Source organism: Lissotriton vulgaris, chromosome 5 (genome assembly GCF_964263255.1).
Source record: "Lissotriton vulgaris chromosome 5, aLisVul1.2, whole genome shotgun sequence".
Taxonomy (NCBI): domain Eukaryota; kingdom Metazoa; phylum Chordata; class Amphibia; order Caudata; family Salamandridae; genus Lissotriton; species Lissotriton vulgaris.
Window position 1 is genome coordinate 288,905,038 of NC_141693.1, and position 24,420 is coordinate 288,929,457.

The window sequence follows — 24,420 nt, forward strand, 5'->3', positions numbered from 1 at the left end:
ACCATGTGGCATTCCTAAGTTGTGTAGCTTTCTCCACAATACCTGACGGTCGACCTTATCAAAGGCCGTGGAGAAATCTATGAAGGCCACATAGACTCTCCCTTTCCTTGCTCTTATGTACTTGTCAACTATTACCTGGAGGGCAGTTAGATTATCCATGGTCCCGTGGTTTTTTCTAAAGCCTGTCTGTTCGAGTGGAAGGATATTTGCCGATTCCACCCATGCATTTATCCGTTTAAGCAGGCATCTAGTAAAAACTTTGCCGATTGCATCCAGCAATGCAATCTGGCGATAGTTCTGGGGGAGGAGACGATCACCCTTTTTGAACAATGGGACCAGGATGCTTCCCTTCCAGGAAGGTAGAACCTTTCCGCTTGATAGGCAGGAATTAAAGATGGGACACAAGAGTTTGCTCCATTTGACCCTGTTCTGCTTTAACACATTAATTGGAACTTCATCGGGGCCCATAGCCCCTGAACGTCTCATTTCCCCAATGGCAAGATCTATGTCTTTTTCTGAAAAAGACTCTAACGGCGGGCTTGTGTCTATTAACCGTACCTGGGGTAAAACTGTGTGGTTACTGGCATAGAGGTTTGAGACAAAATCCCTCCATATATGTTCCTCGATAGGGATGGGAAGCGAACTGGTTCTCGTTCCGCACCCTTCCCCTATGAGGGACCAAAATTGTCTCATTTCCCCATTAGTTGCTGCTTCCCTTATTTTTACCCAGATAGTGTCCTCTTTTTCTTTGCGAAGAGCATATAAGAGTCGTCTCCTTCTCCTTTTTAGTGTTGTTATTTGTCGGGATATATCGTCAGTTCTATTTAAATATTGGGCCCTTATAAGTTTATTCAGATCTACGTTGAGCAGTTTCAGGGGACAGGGGATTGTTTTGGTGGACCTTTTCTTATTCTGTTTTTGAGCCCCTGTTATTATCGAGTTCAAAAATAGGGAAAAAAGCTCGTTTTCGCGGCCATACCATGAGGGGAGCTCAGAGATTGCTATATCTAGCATATCCTCCAGGTAACGATGGGCCCTTGCGTTCCAATAGCATCTTCCAGAACTGTTACCAAAATTTATTTGGTTGCTATTCAAGGTCCATTGGTCACATTTAGGAGGGTGTACATTCATCAAGATAGAAAGGATTTTATGATCGCTGAATATGGTTTCAATTACAGCGATATCCTTTAGTAACTCAAATGAATGAGACCCTATTATAACATAATCAAGAATCGATTCCCCTTGGTACGATTTGTGAGTAAAATTTGCTGGGGAGTCCGAAGGAAGACACCCGTTTGCGATTATCCCATCGGATTCTGCCAACTCATTTAATAATAGTTTACCCCGTTTATTAGTTAATATACTTTCAGGGAACGTTGCTCGAGGGATATGGAGTGTTTCTTCTCTTATTTTATCAGAAAATAGATTTAAGCTAAAGTTGGAGATCTTACAGTTCAAGTCCCCGGTTAGGATAATAACCGTTCTGGGATCTTTCTCCTTAATACTCTGTATGTGGAGGAAGATTTTATTTAAGATTGTATTAAAACCTGTTTCAGGTGGAATGTAAGCGTTTATCAAGGCCAGGCGGTTTCCAGCTAAGAGGTTGCCTGACCCAAACAGAGTTACTACCTGGAAAAGTTTACTCGGGTCCATGAAGTGATCATAGTCCCAGTTTATACGGTTTGATAGAAGGCAAGCTATACCCCCACTGGCGTGGCCTTTTTTATTCGCAGTGGCGCTGCCTTCCAGGGCAATATAGTCCTTCCCTATTTGGATATTTCCGTTGCACCATGTCTCCTGGAGGCATATGATATTTGCCTCTAGCGACAAAAGGAATTGTATTTTCTCCGGATTATTTTTTAGGCCTGCTGAGTTCCACGATATTATGGATAAATCCGTGCTAAAGGAACTGATTGGATAATGGTTTACCTGAAGATTTGTCGGCCAATACTTTGGGGAGCCAATTCCAATGATCCTTTTCCTCTCTGGAGGTAGTTTGATAAGTTAGAAAAGAGGATTGAGCATAGGATACCACGCAAGAGTCATTGGACTTTCTTATTTTTAATTCTTTGATTTCACCCAAATTGTTTATGTTACCTGTTGCAGCTAGCAGCAGGGAGGAGGGTGGATTCTGTTGGTTTAGCGCTTTGGCGGCATTATTCCGACTGGAGGATATTAATACAGGAATTACATCTATTCCTCTACTCTGGAGGTCTTCAGCCCGTTGTAGGATGAGGTTAGCTACTAATTTGGAATGAAACTTCACCCTCGTAACCGTCCCCACTTCAGACTTTTGTTGCAGAACTATGTCTAGGTCGGCTGATTGGATAAGTTTCAGATTGGCAGATTCTTGAAAGAATTTCAACAAGAGGGATCTGTTCAGGATACAGTCAGCTTCGAAAAGGGGAAAGAATTCTACCCATACAGTATCTATATTATTTTTCATGGATTCTTTACCCGGGGTAACCTTTATAGGTGCTCCCATGGGGGCAGTTATAAAAGGATTGAATGATGAAATTTTTTGGGCGGGGAGATTTTGCTCATGTCCTAATGCAATTGGTTTATCTGCTTCCTGGTTCATGACACCTTGGGGGGGAGCACCCTGGGCGGTTACTCCCTGGAAGGCTGGTGCAAAGGGATTAAGTGCCATTGTTGTTTGGGTAAGTGGCTTTTGCACCTGACCTGGGGTGGTCGATTTGTGTGCCACTTTTGTATCCCTAATATTATTACTTTGTTGACCAAAGGTGAATATGTTAGCAATTGCTGACAAGGGGGATGTATGGGTAGATAAGAAGGGCGACGTTGCCTTGGATGTAAAGGCAATGTTTTCTTTGGCTGACATATTGACAGAGTTTTTATTTTTTCCCACTGCCATCTGTACTTGGGGTGTCACTTTCGGTAAGGGAGAGTTTAAGTGTTTCCTGAATAAAATTTTCCTCCGCCTATTTTTGTCTATCCGTCTTAACAGTTTCCTCTTGTGCTTTCCGTTCTTTTTTATTGACACAATTTTCCCTCTATTATCAGTTTCCCCCAGGATAGCTTCCTCCTCTATATCCCCGTCCCCCTTCTGCTTCTTAAAAATTGGGAACAGATCATTTCCAGTTTTTAGCGGGGTTTCCCCAAGAGGTTTTATTTCAAAATCGTTATTTGCTGAGCCATTTAAACTGGATGGTGACTGGGGAACACTTATTTTCTCTTGTGCTATTTTTGTAGTAATTATAGCTACTGGGGACTGCCCATTTATACCTATCTTATCTGAGGCCGGGGGAGGGGAGGAGGGCCCCTTCCCGTCCACATCCTTCTCTTTTTGGGACCTCAGTAAGACTTTTAACATTTGAGTCACTGTATCAAGCACACAATCAGATCCCCCCACAAATTTTTCCAATAAATGTAAGATAGAAGCCAATAAGTGTTCTAAAATGTGGAGGGAGTCAGAAAACGGTTTGTCGGGCCCCTTACATTGGAAGGTATTTATTCCGGTCAAATTTAAATTAGGGCTAGAGGAAAAATGAGAGTGTGAGGTTTTGGATGGAGTACTGCTGTAAAGATGTAAGCCGGCATGGTTTGACATTAGCGGGGTATTCTGAGGTAGCTCAACTTTTGTAGGATCAGATTCTAAGTACCGTTGACATAGGACTTCATCTAGAATCATTGGGGACAAACCGTTGTGAAATGACGTTTTGGTTAGTGAACTGTTAACTGGCTGAGTAGCTTCATCGTGAGGAATTATCATGATGTTTAAATTATCTTGCTCTATGTCTTTTTTTGTTTTTATGATTACCTCTGGTGCGAGGTCAATATTGTTTTTCAGAGTTGAAAAAAGGGGGGGTGAGAACTCGCTCTTGGGGGGAGATTGAATCGCCCTAATTGGCCCTGGACTCGAGTCTGCCGTTACCTTTTTAATTTCAGGGCTCTCTCGCAGGTTATTAGGGGCAGAATCTAAGTGAATAACTCCAGAGTCCTTTGGGTCCGTTGCTTTATTGTCCACCCCTGTGGCTTTGTTTTTACCCTTTTCCCAGAAATTGAAGAGCTGACACGTACTTTTCATGTTGGTAGATTGGCTATGTTTGTTTCTAAGGGGATTTGATTTTGTTTTGGTGCTGGATCTTCCTACTATTATTTTACCGGATCTTAGTTTCTTTGTCATCGTGACAAGGGGACACTGTCGTGGTTGCACAGTAAAGTAACGTGGCCAAAATGGATAATGGACTCTTGTGATTACGCTACAAGGGAGTATTTCTAGGGTCGGGAGCTTGAATACAAAACCGGCAACACACTGGCTGAAGCTGCAGTCTCACAGGTAGTTTAAGGCAAGAGAAGAATATGGTTTACCGGGCGTAAGGGGGTGGGCCTAGCCTGGCCTTCTCGTGCCTCTGAGGGCCTCAGAGGGCCCGCCCTTGTCCCGGGCTTCTCCCGGGCGCTACCCGCGCGCTACCGCGCAGCGGTCTGCTACACTCTATATATAAGTTACAAGGTGATAGGGGCGTGGCCTCCAGGGAGAGCGTCACCAGGTGGAGTAGGTGATTGAGCCTGCTGGGACTCTTGGGACTTTGAGTCCAGCAGTGCCTACGCTCGCAGCCCTGATTTGCCTACAGCCCAGGAAAGGTGATAGCAGTGTCCAGTTGTGAAGCGGGACCCGCGGAGAGGGTCCGGCGAAGAGTAGCGCCTTTCAGAGCGCTTCCAACAGACAGTGCCGCGCTTCCACAGTCCACCGGCACCAAGCACAGTCACAGGTCAGCAGGTCTAAAGGATGAGAAATCCGCTGGTTAGGGCAGATCCAGGGCCTTTTCTCCACACAGCAGCAGGGGGCGTGGCCTCCAGGGAGAGCGTCACCAGGTGGAGTAGGTGATTGAGCCTGCTGGGACTCTTGGGACTTTGAGTCCAGCAGTGCCTACGCTCGCAGCCCTGATTTGCCTACAGCCCAGGAAAGGTGATAGCAGTGTCCAGCTGTGAAGCGGGACCCGCGGAGCGGGTCCGGCGAAGAGTAGCGCCTTTCAGAGCGCTTCCAACAGACAGTGCCGCGCTTCCACAGTCCACCGACACCAAGCACAGTCACAGGTCAGCAGGTCTAAAGGATGAGAAATCCGCTGGTTAGGGCAGATCCAGGGCCTTTTCTCCACACAGCAGCAGGGGGCGTGGCCTCCAGGGAGAGCGTCACCAGGTGGAGTAGGTGATTGAGCCTGCTGGGACTCTTGGGACTTTGAGTCCAGCAGTGCCTACGCTCGCAGCCCTGATTTGCCTACAGCCCAGGAAAGGTGATAGCAGTGTCCAGCTGTGAAGCGGGACCCGCGGAGCGGGTCCGGCGAAGAGTAGCGCCTTTCAGAGCGCTTCCAACAGACAGTGCCGCGCTTCCACAGTCCACCGGCACCAAGCACAGTCACAGGTCAGCAGGTATAAAGGATGAGAAATCCGCTGGTTAGGGCAGATCCAGGGCCTTTTCTCCACACAGCAGCAGGGGGCGTGGCCTCCAGGGAGAGCGTCACCAGGTGGAGTAGGTGATTGAGCCTGCTGGGACTCTTGGGACTTTGAGTCCAGCAGTGCCTACACTCGCAGCCCTGATTTGCCTACAGCCCAGGAAAGGTGATAGCAGTGTCCAGCTGTGAAGCGGGACCCGCGGAGCGGGTCCGGCGAAGAGTAGCGCCTTTCAGAGCGCTTCCAACAGACAGTGCCGCGCTTCCACAGTCCACCGGCACCAAGCACAGTCACAGGTCAGCAGGTCTCGTTGTCGACTGTTCTGTTCGTGAAGCTTTTAATTCTTAGGTGGGGCCGACCTGCGTAGCGTTTGTCTCATCCAGAGCTCTAGATGGAGCGAGACATTTGTATTACATTTCAGGGAAACACCTTCAAGGTAGTTGCAACGTGGATGAACCGCCGCATGTAGCGCGTGCCACTCTCCGTGTTAGAACTCTACTAATTTGCTCACCAAAAGATGGGGATATGATTCGCTACCGGGCTTAAGGCCACTATTAATAGTAAAGCATTTCTCGAATCTAGAATAGAAATCACTTGTGTCCTCTTCTTGTTTTTGTTTACAGGCTGAAATAGCATCCCAATCTTCCTTTTTAGTAGTCAATAGCCTCGGCAAAACTTGTATTAGGAGTTCAGGCAGTTCTTTAGCTTTGTCCCCAAGACCAACCCCCGGGAGCCTGCCTTTATCCTCTGTTTCCAATGCTTCGCAGCTTAACTTTTTCTCGCCCACCTCCCAGTCTTTTTCCTTAAGCTTTTCATAAATGCCTGCAGGCAATAGTACTTTCAATAGTTTCAGAATGTCAGCGTACGTATAATCTCCGATGTGGAGGATGTCTTTTAACTCTTGGTGAAACCCCCCCGGGTCTTTATCATGGCAGGGCTGCATCTTTTTCATTTCCAGTATTTCTAATTTCGTCAAGGGGGTGTAAACATACACCCGTTGAAACTCATTGTTTGCATTTTTGACGGGATGTACCTCTCGTAGGGGGTTCTGTCTGTCTACGTATAGGTGCTTTCTGTCGTGGTGTGAGGCGGGAAGCATGCATGTGGTCAGACAATTTATGTACTTATGTCGTTGATCCAGGATGACGTTAATTAATTCAGTACCCAGGCCTGTCCATCTGTCTAGAAGTATGTCGTCCAGTAATTTATACAATTGGCCTGGATCGGAATATTGATTCTCATACAACGTTATTAAATGTTGGACCATGTAAATACCGGCCAAACGCTGTTCGTTCGGCGGGAGGCTCAAGAAAGTCTGGGCCACTATATCATTGCTATATATATTGGAATTGGACACCCACTGGGTGGCTGACCGGGCCAACTCCATTTCGTGTGGGGTGTGAGATCGCTCTCTCTTTATCTGTCGGTTCAGTGCTTTTTCAGTAGCTTGGAATAGATTTTCAAGGGAATATCTTTCTTTTATAGCCGGCCCCTGTTTACGGTAGTCGAGGCACTTGGGCCTGTCAAACCGTCGTGCATTGCCTACATAATTTATCTTGTCCTTCGCCTCGTCTGCCTCTTCCGTTAATGACTCACCCTTCTCGTCAGACTCTACTGTGTGTGTTGCTAATATTTCCTTTCGTATTTTCTTCATCATGCTATCTGTCTGTCCCTGTTTATCATGCCGACCGGCATCTATGTTATCACTCCATTCTATCAAACCAGGCTTTACATCCCCGTCTCCTTCGTCTTTTTCTCTGATCAGGCAGTTAATAACAAAACGGAGGATGTGGTTCTTAACCCCCACCTTTCTGTTTTGCATGGCCTGTGCTATACTCTCGGGTCCCTCCCCCGTCCTACTAAAACGGTATATGCTATCTAGGTGGTCTTTCATATCTGGTAGTTTGTCCAAATATGCGACGGCTTGTCTTAGTCTTAGTGAAATCACGAGCATTGAGCCCTTTCCTGGTTCTGGATCGTGTATACAGTGGGGGATTGCTACATCTATAGTAGGCTCCCCTCCCCCTACGGCCCCTTGTCCTACGTCGTCTTTCACGAGCTGCTGGAGCTGGTCCGCTGCTGGGGGCGGAGGGAAATCTGCGTTTGCGTAGTCCGGTGGGGACTCTTCTAGATAGGAGGAAATAAACGCCTCAGATGCTGTTGGCTTTATTCTACGTACTCTATAGGGTACAGGTGGTGGCGCTCGCGACCTACGGGGCGTTTCTGAGGGGGTCACTCTGGCTAGTTCTTCTGAGAGGACGGGATAAATACCAGTAACGACGGCATTTCTTTCTCTATCAGCCTGTTCTGCTTTGACCCGTTCCCCCTCCTCCCGCAGTTCTTTTTCTTTGGCTTTTTCCGCTGCTTGTTTAGTTCTCTCTGCTTGGTGGAATTCTTTCTCTGTTTTCCTATGTGCTTCTATGCGCCATAACTCAATGGCATCTTTCTGAAAGGGTCTTGATTTCTTTTTCCATAGCGCTTCCTCTACTCTCATAATGCATTCAGAATCCCACGTTCCCGAGGCAGGCCATCTGTACTTCTCCTCTAAATCCTTTGTGTAATCTACCCATAAGTCTAAATACAATATGGCATCTAGCCCGTACTTATTATACATATAATGACCAGGTGTGTCTCTAGGCGGGATGTTAACTGACTCTTCTAGTATGCCTTTTCTGGTCCCTATCTGACGTAATTTCGAAAACAGTGGCATGTTGAAACCAACTTAACAAAAACACAATACACACCAAAATAGTCTGACTGAAACAATCAATAACACTAAGACACTAAAATACTAAAACAGATACAGTTTAACTGATACATAGAGTTAAACATTTAAACATGTACTTGAAAACAGTTAACTTTATGCACTGGAATACAGCACAACCATACCGGTCTCATAAATGAGACACGTCTTTACCTTGTTATCGTTTACCGTGAACCCATCTTTACCGTGTTCGAGTGAACGAACCCGTCATACCGTGTTCATGTAAACGAACCCGTCTTTAACTTTATGCGTTCCCCATAGTGGTACTCACCGGGAAGCAGAACTTGAAGGCCTTGGAAACTTGATACTGCGCATGCGCGGAACAGGTGGACCTCTGGAAACCTCGGACCTTGCTCTCTCACGGGTTGGGCTCTGGTTGGGATGATCCGCGATCCTCACCGCCTCGTGTGGATGCCTGGTCGCAGTCCGTCCTCCTCCGTTGGCCTGAGGGAGTAAGCGGGAAGTCCCGCTGGCGTGTACACTTTGAAGTCCGTCACGGCTGTAGCAGGGGGCAAGGGCTGGACCTACATCTCCCGCGCGTGGGGAAGGGGATTTGTGCCTATTCGGGCGCCAGATTTATGTGGTAGATAAAGTATTGCCCTGTCATAATTTCTATACTTAAACAACGGGTCATGCATAAAATGAGAGGCAGAGTCCGTGGTGTCCGATTCAAAAGGGCTTTATTTCAATAACTCGAGTTAGGGGAGAATCGGTTCCATCACCACTAAGGTTCAGGAAGGGTCTTCTAAACTTTATTCACAGAGTACAATATTTATACATTCAATTCGTACATAGGGAGGAGCGCTCCAGGCAGAGCAAGAGAAAGAGAGAAAAGAAACATGTGGGCGTGCATGAGGGCGTACATGTGGGCGTTCACTTGAGGAGTCTTAGGTGAGTCATAGGTGGGTGGATGCATGGAGGGGGGTTGCATGGCCAGCTAGAACTTTGCCCTACTTGTGTGCGCAACTTGATCATGACGTGCAACTGACGTGTAACTGGGGGGAGCTGACTTTCGGTCTGGTAGGGAAGCCTTCAGTGTCAGGGCGACCAGCACGTCTGGTATTATCTGATATCTTATGTCTGGGGATGTATTATCTGAAGCAAAGGTCGCTCATCACCAAGAGCCGGTGTGGGCATCTATTTCTTCGTTCATTGCGTGGGGGCCTTGAGCTTTCTATGGTCGCGAGCTCTGCAAATCACTTAAACGGAGACAGAAAGGCTAGGCCCTATCTCTGCAGACGGGTTCTGTTTACCTCCTTCACCAGGCAGGAATGTGATTCTGTAGAGCAAGCAGATAACTGTTGTGCAAAATACTGTCTTGGCACCCCGTGCTGGGCCCCTCTCGGCTTAGCCAAAGGTATGCGAGGTCAAGGATACGTAGCTACAGTCCTCAGAGTGTCTGGAGGCATGAAACTTCAATTCGGGGACTGGCTGAGCCACGAAATGGAGAAATGGGTTCTTCACGATATATTAAAAGTGCACAATGCAAACACATGGGCCACATGGGCCTCAGTGCAAAATTAACGTTTCTTTTATGAAAGACTTGGTGACGTAAATGCAGAGGCCTCATTATTCAGGCCACTAAGGGAAAATGCATGGGTGACATCCACATACACTAAACGTTGGGGTACACGCAGGGGACACATTGGCCATGTAAAATTTCTTTTTCCTCAAGGTCATCGAATCATCTTCACGCAAGACTACTCAAAAGACACGGTGGCAATCCGCAAAGGTTTCCTGGAACTCAGGGACAAACTCAGATCCAAAAACATTACTTTCTCCTTTGCTGGTCCGGCGAAATTCAGGGTTGTAGTCAATGGCCACCCGAGATACTTCACCAACCCCAGAGCCCTTGCTGATCTTCTGGAAGACCGTTGCGAACAAGAAATGGACCTAGCGTCCGGCCTCTCGAACAAAAGGAAAACGTGAACTCATCCTCCAATTAGCTCATCACACTGTTTACTGTTATGATCCTTACATTGACATTCTAGCTTTAATTCTAGCATTAATATCCTAGCTTTAATATTGAAGCCCTTCATCTCAATGTTCACTTTCCTGTATAGTGAGCCTATTTGTTCTTAACAGTGTGCCAGTGTTTCCTTTACAGCTTGCTTTCCTACGGATGCAGGTACCCACAACTTTACTGCAAGTAGGCCTCGAGCCTCAATATATTATCGTACTCTTGTTGCTCTCTATTGCTCGTGATTTATGGTTTTTTCTAAGGCCACTGTTTCCTTTACAGTTTGCTTCTCTGGGGATGTAGTTGCTGCAGCTTTAATGTAAGCAGGCCTTGTGCCTCAATATAGTGTTGTACTATTGTTGCTCTTTATTGCTCGTTGGAACTGGTAGTTTCTAAATGCTATTGTTATAATCATTACGCCTTAACGCGAAATGCCTTCATTCTCAAGCCTCGCCCAATGTTTACCGTTATAATTAATAGGTCTTTTTTCAGCCGCATTGCAGTCTGAACTGTAAAAAGGGTTTCGAGTTCATTACTACCATAATAATCTCAAGGTCTAGGAAAGCTACTAGCTATCATCGGTGTATCCCTGACTCCGCCTTGCACGGGACTGCCATTGCACTCCCGATGTACGTATTTGGGGGGAGGGGAGGCAGGGAGAGGGGGAGGGGGTTGGGGAGAGTGGGGACAGGGGGGGAGAAAATGGAGCTAAAAGTGTTCAAAGATTCTTAGTCTTTTTTTATGTTTTGTACTGTATTTTACTTATGTTTATCTATTTCGCATATGGCATGTGTATTTCTTTGCAGTCCAATGTATCTCCACACAATGGCCCACATGCTGACCGTGCTGAGCAGCTCACGGCACTACTCACTGATATCCTTAGATTACAACGCAATTTCCCAGCGATGTTCCCCAACTCCAATGGCTAATGCAAAATCACTAGCAGATGATCTCACGATAGTCTCTCTTAATGTTAAGGGCCTCTCAACCATCCAGTAAAAAGGAGGAAAGTTCTCGAGTATCTTACCAAATCTAAGGGGGACATTATATTACTTCAAGAAACCAAATTGTCTGAGGATGATCTATGCTTTCTGAACATCCATTGGGCGTCACACAGCAATTCATAAAAAGGGGGGGTAATCACCTTATTAGCGAAAAAAGCTAACCTAACACTAGTCTGGCACTCTCACAACGAAGTAGTTAGACTTTCCATTACACACCTTCTAAGGGAAGACAACCTCATTCATGTAGTAAACATCTACAGGCCAAATGCTGACGACCCGGAATTCTGGGACTCAGTCTCCCGCTCATTAGAACCCATCCCTTCAGAGGACCTGATGATAGTGGGAGGAGACTTTAATCTCCCCCTTGACCCGATTCTTCATAGGCAATCCAAATGAGCCTTCCACCCCTTCCGCTCACATGACGCCCTCCTTCGCCTCTGTGATAGATATAATCTGAAGGATTCCTGGCGCCTCCAAAACCCGGACGGTAGGGATTATACATTTTACTCCGCACCACACAACTCTTATTCGCATATCAACTTCATCTTGATCTCAAGCCCCTTCACACATCTTATAGAGGAGACAGAAATAGCCCCGAAATTGGTCTCTGACCACGCCTGTATTTGCACCAAGCTGGCTGGCTCTAAATCGATTCTCCCACCCAAGAGATGGCGTTTTAACGATGAGACACTTTCAGATCCCACAAACAAATTACTAATAACTAATGCCATTGAGGAATACCTAACCATAAATGACACCCCCGACAGTACACCCAACACCCTGTGGGATGCTCTGAAAGCCACAATTCGTGGGGTCATCATCACCATCAGGGCCAAGACAAACAAGGCGCTAAATAAAGAACTAGAGTCTTTGGAATATAAGATTGGGTGCACTAGAAGCCCAACACAAATCCAACCCGTTAGATAATATAGTGCTAGATACACTAACCAAAAAAAAGTACGAATACAACACCATCACCAGCAAGCGTGCGGGAGTATGGATCAATCGTTTCAAGGCCCTAAAACTGTGTGAGGGCAACAAAGCTGGGAAGCTGCTAGCCTCCTACCTCAAACATAAACAGAAATTGTCCACCATATCGTCCATTAAAGATTCCAGAAACATCACACACACTAAACAATCTAATATCCTTGACACTTTCAAAACATTCTACGGAGACCTATACAAAAATGACAAACCACTAGACGAATCAGCTCAATTCACTCCACCTTCCCAAACTTTCTGAAACAGATAAGACTCACCTAGGCTCCCCAGTCTCTAGCACAGAAATCAGAGTAGCAATCAACACCCTGAAGAATAATAATGCCCCCGGTCCGGACGGCTTCACTGCGTCCTTCTATAAGGCCTTTACAGATCAACTTAGCCCTCCGCTCCTTAAACTTTATAACTCTACTGCGGCCAGTGGCGGTGTTTCCCCATCGATGAGTGAGGCCATGATTATAGTAATGCCCAAGGAAGGGAAGGACCCCCCACTCACTAAAAATTACCGCCCCATCTCTTTGATAAATCTTGATTGCAAAATCTATGCAAAAATTTTGGCGACCAGACTAAAGCCCAGATGTAGGTAAAATAGATTTACCGATTTTTAATTACCGAATTCTACCGATTCGGTAATTAAAAATCGGTAAATCTAAGGGGTGGATATGTAGGAACATCCAGATGTTCCTTTTACCGAATCGGTAAATATCTGTATTTACCGATTCGGTAAATACCGACCGATAATGCCCCATTCATTCCTATGGGCTTTGAAGCCCATAGGAATGAATGGGGCATTACCGGTCGGTATTTACCGAATCGGTAAATGCCGATTTTGACAAGGGTGCAGGGGGTGTCACTTTGACACCCTCTAGCACCCCCAAAAAAGATTCGGGGGCCATGTGGCAGGCATACCTGCCCTAAGGGCTGGTCTGCCTGTCATATGGCACAGGTGTGCATGCACACATGTGCATGCACACCGGAATCGGTATTTTACCATGAAGTTGGATTTCATGGTAAAATACCGATTCTGTAAGGCTTGTGGGACTCAGAAGAGTCCCACCTACATCTCATTGTTACCGAATCGGTAAAAAATACCGAATCGGTATTTTACAGATTCGGTAAATTTACCGATCGGTAAATTTACCGAATCTGTAAAATATGTGGCCCTACATACCATTTTGTGAATCTCGGTCGGTAACGGCCGAAAATACCGATTTTCGGCCGTTACCGACCGACCTACATACGGCCCCAAATTCCATCCTCCACAAATTAATTAGCCCCTCGCAGGTTGGCTTCCTAATACACCGTATGTCAAATGACAACACAAGACTATTATGTCACCTTCTAGAAAAAGCAAAGACCTCTTCCTCCCCAATGGTAGCGATAACCTTGGACGCGGAAAAGGCCTTTGACAAGGTCTTGTGGTCCTTCCTACGACAGTGCATGCACTCTTTCAACCTTGGCGACTCCTTTACCAAGATGGTGATGGCCCTCTACTCTGCCCCATCTGCCAGGATAGCTATAAACGGGACCCTATCCGACCCGTTCCGTCTACACCAAGGAACCAGACAAGGCTGCCCTCTCTCCCCCGCTCTCTTTCTATTAGCTCTTTAGCCCCTCCTTACAGACATCAAAAATAATGGAGACATTGCGGGTATCTCCTTTGGTGACACACGAGTCAAGTTAGCAGCGTATTCTGATGACATCCTAATCACTACGGAAGACCCTGCTAACTCCATCGCTGGGCTTATGACCTCAATAGACAATTACTCCTCCCTATCCGGCTACAAATTAAATAGAGATAAATCCGAAGTAAAACCTCTAAATGTCCACACCCCTAGAGAAGTACTGGGCGACTCCGGCCTAATCTGGCAAACTGACGTGATTAAATATTTGGGGATAGACTTTACCGATGACCTTCTAAGTACCCTTAAACATAATGAAAACAAAACCCTGGACAAAATCAAAAGACTGCTAGACGGTTGGTCACCCCGTTTCATCCCCTGGTGGGGCCGTATTGAAACCATAAAAATGATGATATCCCCCTGGTTAACTACCTCATCACTATGCTTCCACTCATGCTCTCCAAAGAGTTTCATAATAAATTGGACAAACTCATCTCGTCCTTTCTATGGCAGGGCAAGAAAGCCAGAATCACTTTAAAGAAATTACGTTTAGACAAAAAATTCGGAGGAGTCAACCTGGCGGATTTCAAAATTTACCAAATAGCCTTTTTAGCAAAACAGGGTTCGTACTGGATAACCTCACAGACTGATTATACCCCTGTGTGGCTCTCTGTGGAAAGGTCAATATTGAATGGCCTCAACCCCTGTGCCCTACTCACCATTAAACTCTGTCCCACCTTAGGCTCGGGCCCTATCTTCAAGAATACCAAAATGGCTCTTCTCCAAGTTAGTAAACACCTGCCACAACAATTCCGACACTCAAACTGGGAGTCGCTATGGCACAATGCCGCCGTAACATACAAAGGGAAAACTCTAAATTACTCCACCTGGATAGAAAGAGGTATACTATTCCCCCACCAACTCACCGAAAATTCGCTACCACTTACCTTTAGGGAACTACAAAATAGATTCCATCTACACCATGTTGAATTTTATAACTTCTTACGCATTAAAGTAGCACTAGCGAAAGCTAACCTGAAGTATGTCACCCCCTCCCTCCCCGGCTTGCTCACCTCCCTTAACAAATTGGGCCACCAAGTCTCTAGAATAAGCATGGGCGAAAAATCCGTTCCGTTCGCGGATTTTCGGTAAATCCGCAATCCGCAAACTCCCGCGAATTTACCGAAAATCCGCAAATCCGCGAGCGGCGGATTTTATTGCTTGCTCGCACTATTCGCGGCTTCCCAGTTCAATTTCGCGCTTATTCGCGTCCCGCGAATAAGCGCTAAATTGCAGAAAAACGATTTTTGGAAAACTGAAACTACTTACCAGGTTCAAAAGTTCAAGCTCATCATTAGTAGCCATTTCCTGTAGTGCTTCCTGAGGGGCCTCTCCAGAGTTCAGTTGCCTACTTGCAACTATTGTGTGACCCTGCTCTGACCCTCAGAATAGTTACACGTATGCCACAAAGGTCCTGAATTACAGCTAAGGGAGACAAGCAGGAGCTAGGCTGGAAGTTCAAATTCAGTGACACATTAATCAGCCCCTAATTCATTAATGTCAGTTGGGGCAGGGCAGGTGTTGTAACTAATTTTGCAAAAATTAAAGCACTTAGCAGGTGCACAAGTTCAAGCACATCATTAATCAAGAAGCACTAAGGAAGCAGGTGCCAGCTAAAAAAATATTCTGTAACACATTAATCAGCCCCAAATTAATTCAGGTCACTTGAGGCAGGGAAGGTGTGCTTTGCTTTGCCACAATAATGTACACTGGTCAACCAGAGGGTGCTGTGATGAAACAGAGGGTGGCATGGGTGAGCCAGAGGGTGGCATGGGTGAACCAGAGAGTGGTAGTGGTGACAGAGGGTGGCAGTGATGAAGAAGAGGGTCGCAAACAGGCTGGACACGTAGAAACAACAAGTTCGCAAAACTTGCGACCCGACAGGTAAGTTCGCGTTTGCGAAATTGTACAAAAACTCTCGCGAACTGGCAGAAACCCGTGCGAACACAAAAAAAAATTCCGCAAATCCGCGGGAATTCGCGGATTTTTGCGGATTGCGAATCCGCAAATCCGCAAATTCGCGGATCGCGAATCCGCAAAATCCGCCCATGCTTACTCTAGAATGTATAAACTTATGCGCCCACAATCGTCCTCCTTAAATGAACCTCTCCAACGCTACTGGGATTCGTTCTCGTCCACACCTACCTCAGACATAGACTGGGCCAGTACTTGGGAATCCACCACTCGCCACAAAATAAGCCCTACACTCTCACAAACCAAGTTCTGGCTACTACATAAGGCCTTCTGGACACCTAGGAGGCTGTTTCTCCACAAAATCAAGACCGACGACACGTGCTGGAACTGTAAGGGTGAGGGAGGAGACCTGTAACACCTAATTTTCATATGCCCCTGTGTAACCTCCTATTGGGACAGAATCTTTGATTTTATAACAAAAGTCCTCCATATCACCCTCCCAAGAGAATTTTCAACGCTCGTTCTAGGTTTTGCCAAAGCCGCCACACTCAATGATGAAGACAAAGCCCTACTCGACCTACTGCTGACGGCTGCGGTTAAAATCATACTTAATAACTGGAAAAGCACGAACAAAGCTTCTTTCCCCCACTGGTTGAACTGGGCCACCAACTTAAGAGGAGCTGACAACATAGCCTTAGCCACTACCCCATGGCGTCCGCCACTCAGGAAAATCTGGTCCTCGCTAGACGATCACTTTGACTTATACAAACCTCCTTGAAACTTGGTCACCTCGCGCCCTTATCGTATTTTCACCTACCTATATCACCGGTTGGAGGGGTAGTGTTACCTTTCTGTGCCTCTGTACAGCTACCAATCTAAGACTCTGTAAGCTCATCGTCAAAGTTTATCAATTCCAACTCTCCTATGTACAATTATATGTTTCACGCAACTGTATGACTTACGATGCTTCTGTTTTATTGAGGTGGTGACACTATCATTCCAGGGCTTGCTATACAGTCCGTCATGTAACATTGGATGCAACTCTCCTTTGACTATCTGCTGGTTAATACATGTAAAATTTTGCTTGTTTTATTTTATTTTATTTAATTTCACTGCAAATAATTACTTGTGTCCAGATGTATTTCTCTGAAGCTCCCAATAAAAAACTTTGAACACAAAAAAATTTGACAGTTCTTCTGACTCTCTAAAACTGGCGGCCCTGTGGTGAATGGATTGTCTGTTAAAGGCTTTCAGCAGTATTGCCAGCTGAGGTTTCTGCCATTTCACGGTAGTGTCGGACCCCTGGGCCATGTCGTTGCAGACGGCCAAACCTAGCATCAAACCTCATGTGGCCATTGTTCCCATGAGGCAGGTTATTTGTGAGATACACATAGAGAGAAATGTATTGAAGAAGATGTAGAGGTGCAGAAAGACAGGTGTAGAAGGAACAGGGTTGTAAAGATGCATGAGTGTGGATAAATGGAGTTAGGTGAAAAGAGAGAGAAGACTGTTTGATGGATGTATTCATGATCCGTGAGTCATTTATGCGAGCTACATGCTCTCCGCAGCTGTCGTCAGTCTCACCTTGAACATAAGCCTGGGTGCACATTATTAGCAAGTGGATAATGATTGAGCATAGAGATTACTGGCGGAACACCTGGAGTGACATATCCCCCCGATAAACATTCCCTTCCTTTTTATTACTTATTTCCATTTTTATATTCATTTGCTACGAACGGCAAATAGCTCTATAGATCAGCTCCAGTGGAGCTTTTTGTGGTATATGACCACATAAATAATCACAGTTATCCCAGTTATAACAGATAACCAGATGTGCACAGTTTATCGCTCAGTGTAATAAGCAGGTGTTTTAAATCAGATGGACTCACTTGTTGCCTAGACAGGTTTCAAGAAGAAAAGAGGGGACATAAGGGAAGAAGAGAGGTCAGAGGGGCTCGTCCTCCTTCTAAAAGTTGTCAAAAAACAAAAAGAGCCTGTCTGCTTTATGTGGAGTAAATCTCCACCTGTATTGTTATGTTTATTGCTATAACCCTTACCCACAAGGGTTTCCCCTTGGTGGCATGCTTCATGACTGGAGTCAGCCTGTTCTGCTGTGGAACTGGGCCTGCTGTGACCTGCGAAGTACGTGGGAGCACTTTTTTTTTTTTAAGGTACACATAGACATAATCATTTATTAGAACATTTCAATATAACAGGGTAAAAAACCCACACACCCCATCAACAACCAATCTTCCAGCATTCAAACTTCAACACATTCGTAGATCACACACAGTCATTCTCATACACGATTCATTCATTCATTCAACTCAGATAAGTATTAAGAAATAATGCTCTGAGAACATCCTGAATAGTCCTCTCAGCCATCGGCCGGGGATTGGTAATTATATGTTCAGGGCAAGTTGTTTCAACGCCGACGCGCGTTTCGGTGCCAGGCCTGTAGACTGGCAGCTCCTTCGTCAGGGCAAGAAAAGAAAAGGTGAGGGGGTGGTAGTTGACAAAATAACAATTGCTTCTGATATCCAGGCACTATTCAGGCCTGAGTTCGCTAAAGTAGTCCGCCCAGGGTGGGAGAGAGATGGTTGGTCTTTTTAAATACAAGATTTCGGAACCTTCCTGATGTCCTAAGTGCAGATGACGTTCTGATGTAAGAATAACGCAGCATGGTAGAGGGTTCGGGCCGGAAGCCACAGGCGGCCTACTTGATCGCGTTTACGATTAAGTGCTGGGCAGCTTTCCTTATTTCACACACTAGGTGGTCCGGGTGGTTAACGGCTTTCCGCACACATCCGCATTCAATTACAAGATCTGCTCTATCGGTTTTTTTAAACAACGGGTACCGTCAGGGTCTGAGACGGTACCTGTGGGGATTCCTCTTCGCTTCACATCCGAGCACTTATAGATGTATAATAAAAGATGAAAACAAATAAACAAATAGGAGTGGGAGGAGTCCTTTATGTGAGAAATAAAAATACTTGCCTAGTAGATTTGTTTTAATTTATTCGGACCTCTAGTCTGTATGATTAAAAACGGGGAAAGGGAAAGTCAAGGTAATAATGTGCCTGAGTTTCTAAGGGTCTACAAGTTTCAAGCCATACCCCATGGCTTCTCTTCAGTACCAAGGAACTGAACTCCCTGATACCACTCCTTTTATATCATATAGCTGCACACACTCTGCATGCTAAAGATATAGAATATATACATATAGCACCTATTTGGTGTTATAGCTTGATAATCTGCAGCTCTGAACGAGGAAGCAGTTCCATTTCCAAGCCGCCATTTCTGTTTTCAGTGGTCTAGCCTAATGAGAAGCATAGACGCTTATGCGTACCTGCCTTGACATGCTTATATGCAAATGAGATGCATAGAAACTCAGGGACATGATTACCTTGACTTTCATTTTCTCCGTTTTTAATCATACAGACTAGAGGTCCAAATAAATAACATTTTCCTACTAGGCAGGTATTTTTTCCTCACGTAAAAGACCTCCCACTCCTTTTTGTTCACTTGTTTTTATAATTTGTATACATTTATAATTGCTACCACATAGCTCGTAGGTCGCAGCACGCCCTGTTCCTTAGTGGAACGGGATGGACCCAATGATGAAGCATGCCACCAAAGGTAAAACCTGGTGGGTGAGTGTTATATATTACAACATAACGCTTTCCCATACATGTGGAGGTTTAGTCCATATAAAGCAAGGTGGTTCTTTTTGTTTTTTGACACTGTCAAGACAGGGCTTGTCCTACACAGCACTCTTTTCTATGGGGCCTTTTCTTCTTGTCCTGTCAACTGACTGTCCTGTCCAGTTTGTTACCCTCTTTTGTGGGTCTTTTGCCACACATTCTGGTGCCTATCCAAATGCTGCAACCTCCACACCTCCACTAGCATGCCCCCAATGTTAAGAAATAAAAGGTACATATTTAGAGCTATGAAAGCCTAGAGGACAATGCGGGACTCTCTGATTCAAACATTGCATTGTCCATTTAGACAGCCTATTGAAGACAAGGCTTTCAGTAACCTTTTTCCACAGTCTCTGGGACTCGGCCGTGGTCCAATCCTTGTCAAGATCATCAGAAGGGGACTTGGAGAAGATTGAGAGCAACTCTTTCTTTCTTTCCCTGCTGGGGATCACAAAGCAGATGGGAGAAGAGCAATCGTATCAACATCTTACTCAAGAGGAACCTCAAACTTCCGTTCTGCTCCTACTTCCGGAAGATCCGTATCTGGCTGTGGTTTCTGTTCTTGACTTTCCTGCAATGATTCGGTTTGTGATTGAGACTATTCCATTTCAGATTGATTGCTCCCCATGACTGTAGTCACTGCAGCAGTAAGAGAGATGGCCTTAGGTTTTGGTGGGATTGGTGCAGTTGATGCAGGGCTGATACTCTGAGTCTCTTTCTGCCTAGAGGACAATGTAGCAGGTATGTTGCATTTCCTTGAAAAGGATGAGTGCTTGAAGCCTGTAGTGGCAACTGGCTTCTTCTCCTCCCCACTGGCCACCTTCTTGGAGGAACCTCCTTCTTTAGGGACGCTGAATAGCACTTATTGAGTAAATTAATTATCTGATTATATTCTACTAGAAGCCCGTCCCGACCTTGTCCGGGAGCAATCAGGCTTCAGGGCCCCCGCCCGCCCCGACATTGTCCGTGGGTCCCCCGGAGTACCAGCCTATCCGACCTTGGCTTCAGGGCCACTGCCCGCCCCGACATTGTCCGTGGGTCCCCCGGAGCCTTGCCTCATCCGCCGCACCTCCCCGCGCTCCTGAGTTCACCGGTCAGCCGCTCCTCGATGCTCCTCCCCTCTCCTCCCCACCTGTCTGCCGCTCCTCTCCGCTCCTCCCAGCCTGTCCGCCACTCCTCACCGCTCGTCCCCGCCTGTCCGCCACTCCTCCCCGCGCTCATGTCCGCCACTCCTATTCGTGCTCCTGGACGTCGCTCCTCCCCGCGCTCCTGATGTCAGCACGCACGTCGCGGCCGGCGCTACTTCCATGGGACTACTTTTTTTTTCTCGCAAATTTTTTAAATAACGTATATTTTTTACATTTATATAGCCTATGTCCATCTGCACACCCTGACAATTTCAACGATGTATCGGGTGTGTGTATTGGCGCTGTGGTTCCCGAGTTTACCCACCTCAAAGGTTCAAAGTTCTTCCTTTATAATAGTAGTATAGACTTCCACGCCAGTATTCTTTGAAATCTTGCTTCACCTTTCTCTGTTTTCTACCTCATTTAGTAGGAAATTTGTCTCTATTAGTTAATTAATCACTGCTAATGCCTGTTCCAGACTACAGGCCATAAGTTTGAATCCTACCAAGGCCAACATAACCTTCCATCCTTGCGAGGACAGTTAACTGAGAACCATCAAATTTATGAAAAGAAGAACTCATTGATAACAGCACATTAAAATGACAAAATGGTGGTATGGATAGGTAAAAAAAAATAAGTTGGCATTATTTTCTCTCCCACAATCTCCTGTAAGGGTTTGAGCAGATTCTCCAAGGGCCCTCAACTCAGTGCCATATATAATAATGCTTTGGGAATAAGTGACTGTCACTACCAGTGTGCCCAAAATTCTTCAATGGGTGGCCCCATGCAGCCCAAAGACTAATGAGGATCTCGATATTGATATGGGAGACTCGGGTGTACCATATCACATTCTTTAGGGGGGGGGCAATCATTTTGCACTACGCCACTGGCTTTCCTCTCAGTGTAATTGTGTTGTGGGCTAATCTCCCATCACTGCTCAGTGGTCTGAGAAGATTAGTCCTTCCTGCTCAGTTGTAGCAGGGAGGAGAGCAACAGCTGTGACTGCATGTTAGATAGAGTCTGTGGTTTGAAGTATAACCCCCACACACAGAAAAGTGACAGGAAAGAGCGGTAACACCTCTGCTGCTACAGACGGGTATTATGAAGATCACACAGTGCTATAGTGTACACCTGGACAGTGAATTTCGACCATGAAAATGTTTTCTTCGCCTCGATTGCTGCTGGAAATCAAAATGTCCGGGGAGCAAGTGGGACATAAATGTTCATACATTTAAACATGCGCACAGCTGCTTGAGGGGTACTAATTCATTAGGCCCAGGGAAGAACCACTTAATTATAATCTGGGTTAATTGAACTATGTGGCGGGGACGATCATGCCTCAGAGTTGCCTTCATTTGATGGCAAAAAAATGCAAACTAAGCAGCATAATGCATTACATTTTGTGCTAGTATTACTTAGTTATTACAATTCTTAACACTGTCTGCGTGTCGGTTTTACTTCATTAATACAAGTTTAACACCCTGATATAGCAATATTCAAGGGAAAGGTGACCAGTCAAACTTTGTGAGGGGCCTTCCATTGCACTGCAACTTATAACCACACTTTTAGTCACTGTTGATCGGTGTGAGCTACAAACAAAACATTCTTTTTGTTAAAATTTTCAGATTATGCAGACGTTGATGGATAATGTGGCAAATGTGGCAAACGACACGAAAATAGCATGAGTGCAGTGACCATGATTATAAGCACTTGCACAGGAAAACTCTCCTCAGACCCCCCAAAAAGCGAAAAGAGGTGTGCAGAGGGAGGCCTAGCTACGAACCTTACCCGAGTTTAGGAAAAAGAACAGCGAAGCACGTCTTTTCCTAGAAGCAAAACTCATGTGCTCTACTCTCATTCTTGTAGTGTTGGGTCAGGTAAGAGCAATGAGTGGTTAGATGATTGGATCTACAAATCATTAACGTGTCCTACACATTTCTTCTTGCGCCATGAGTACTGCATACATTCAAACGGAGCTCCCGGTCTCTGCAGGAACCAACAACACGTCATTAATAATACGGCGCAGAGGCACAGCAGAGGCACAGCACTGATGTCAGCACGCACGTGGCGGCCAGCGCTACTTCAATGGGACAACTTTTTTTTTCTCGGAAATATTTTAAATAACGTATATTTTTTAAATTTATATAGCCTATGTCCATCTGCACACCCTGACAATTTCAACGATGTATCAGGTGTGTGGATTGGCGCTGTGGTTCCCGAGTTTACCCGCCTCAAAGGTTCAAAGTTCTTCCTTTATAATAGTAGTATAGACTACAATGTTTGGCTTTCCCAGCCATAGGTGGCCGAACTTGTTTCAATGCACCTAAACGTGAGCATGAAAGTAAAAGTTGTTGTGGCCCCACACAACCCCTCTCGAAATATTGGTTGATTTGGTTTACTTGCTTTTTCGGTTATTAACAGTCCTTTAAATGGAATCAGGGATCCAGTGATAATTCAAACCCAATTTCACAATTTTGAATATCACACACAATTTTTGCACTAAGAAAAATATACTTTACATTTTAAAGTATTTTTTTTCAACAATCTAATCCTGTTTCTTAGTACATGTGCAATATTCATAAGAAAATAATTAGAATAGCACTAATGCATGTCACTTACTGTGAGAACAATATTAACATTTCTAACATGGTTGGAATGTCTTTGGCAAACTAGCACCCTAAAGACTACTTCTATTCACCTCACTATGACATCATGGACTAGTTAACCTGCTTATAGAGGTTCTTGGGATTCAGCATACTGCATAGCTGTGCACAGCGAAAAAGCTTTGATTATCGTGCTTTAGCCGGGATAGAGTGTTGCCTCGAAAGGAAAACAAAAATCAACTAGGCTTAGCTTCTCTCTTCTCAAAATTGGCTTGGTATTACCTTTAGCATAGGAATGTATGCTGCAGCATATATCAGTCTGGTAGTCTCTGGAAGGCTCTGTGGTGCGATAATCTTGGGCGAAGACATCTCTCAATCAGTCGCCACTTCATGGGGTCTTTATAGCATTGCCCACTGACATTTTACCTGCATTGGGGAATTCCCACTTAGTTCTGGATATAATTGGTATGAACCAATATATAGTTCAAGACAAACCAGTTTAAACCAGTATGACAACAATTTGTACATTCAGAATTCATTGTTTACATTATACATTCCCTATCTGACCTTGAAATTTAGATATCAGTGACATTTTCCCAGACTTAGGTCGCCTTAGGTATTTTTCAAGTTCATTGTCTGGATGCTTTTTCTCTTGACTCTTCAAAAGATAAGGATAGATGGTGTCTGGGTCAAAGGTAGACAGGCTAATGTATCGATTGGGCACAAAATGGAATATGTCCTTCGGGTCTTTATGATAAACTAGCAGTTAGCACTAGGAGCAGAAGCACTTATCGGAGAAAGTCTCAGGCGTCACTGCTCGCTAATTCCTTTGTGGACTTCTCTCTATATCAGTACTGGGTGTGATGTTTTCTGCGGCATCTGCAAGAAAAGCAAAAACAAACTCACTGAAATGTGGGCAGTAAAAAGAATCTAACCAATGTAATACAAATTAAGTCATCATTGTCATCATCATCCACATCATCCCAAATGCTTAATAGTGCACCCACAACATGCTTAAACTATTTTTTCACATTACAACATAAATGCTTAGTTTGTGTTCCCCCAGAGATTGAGAACTCTATAGGAGTCAGGGGGTGCGGGGAACAAATATAATAAATACATCAAGTAATTGCAAGATCCCCCACCAGGGCCTATGTGAACTCTCTGACAGGTGGGGGAGACAGGCAAATGTTTTTAAAAATGCATTAAATAATTGCTGACACCCCACCAGGATCCCTTCGGACTTTATGGGAG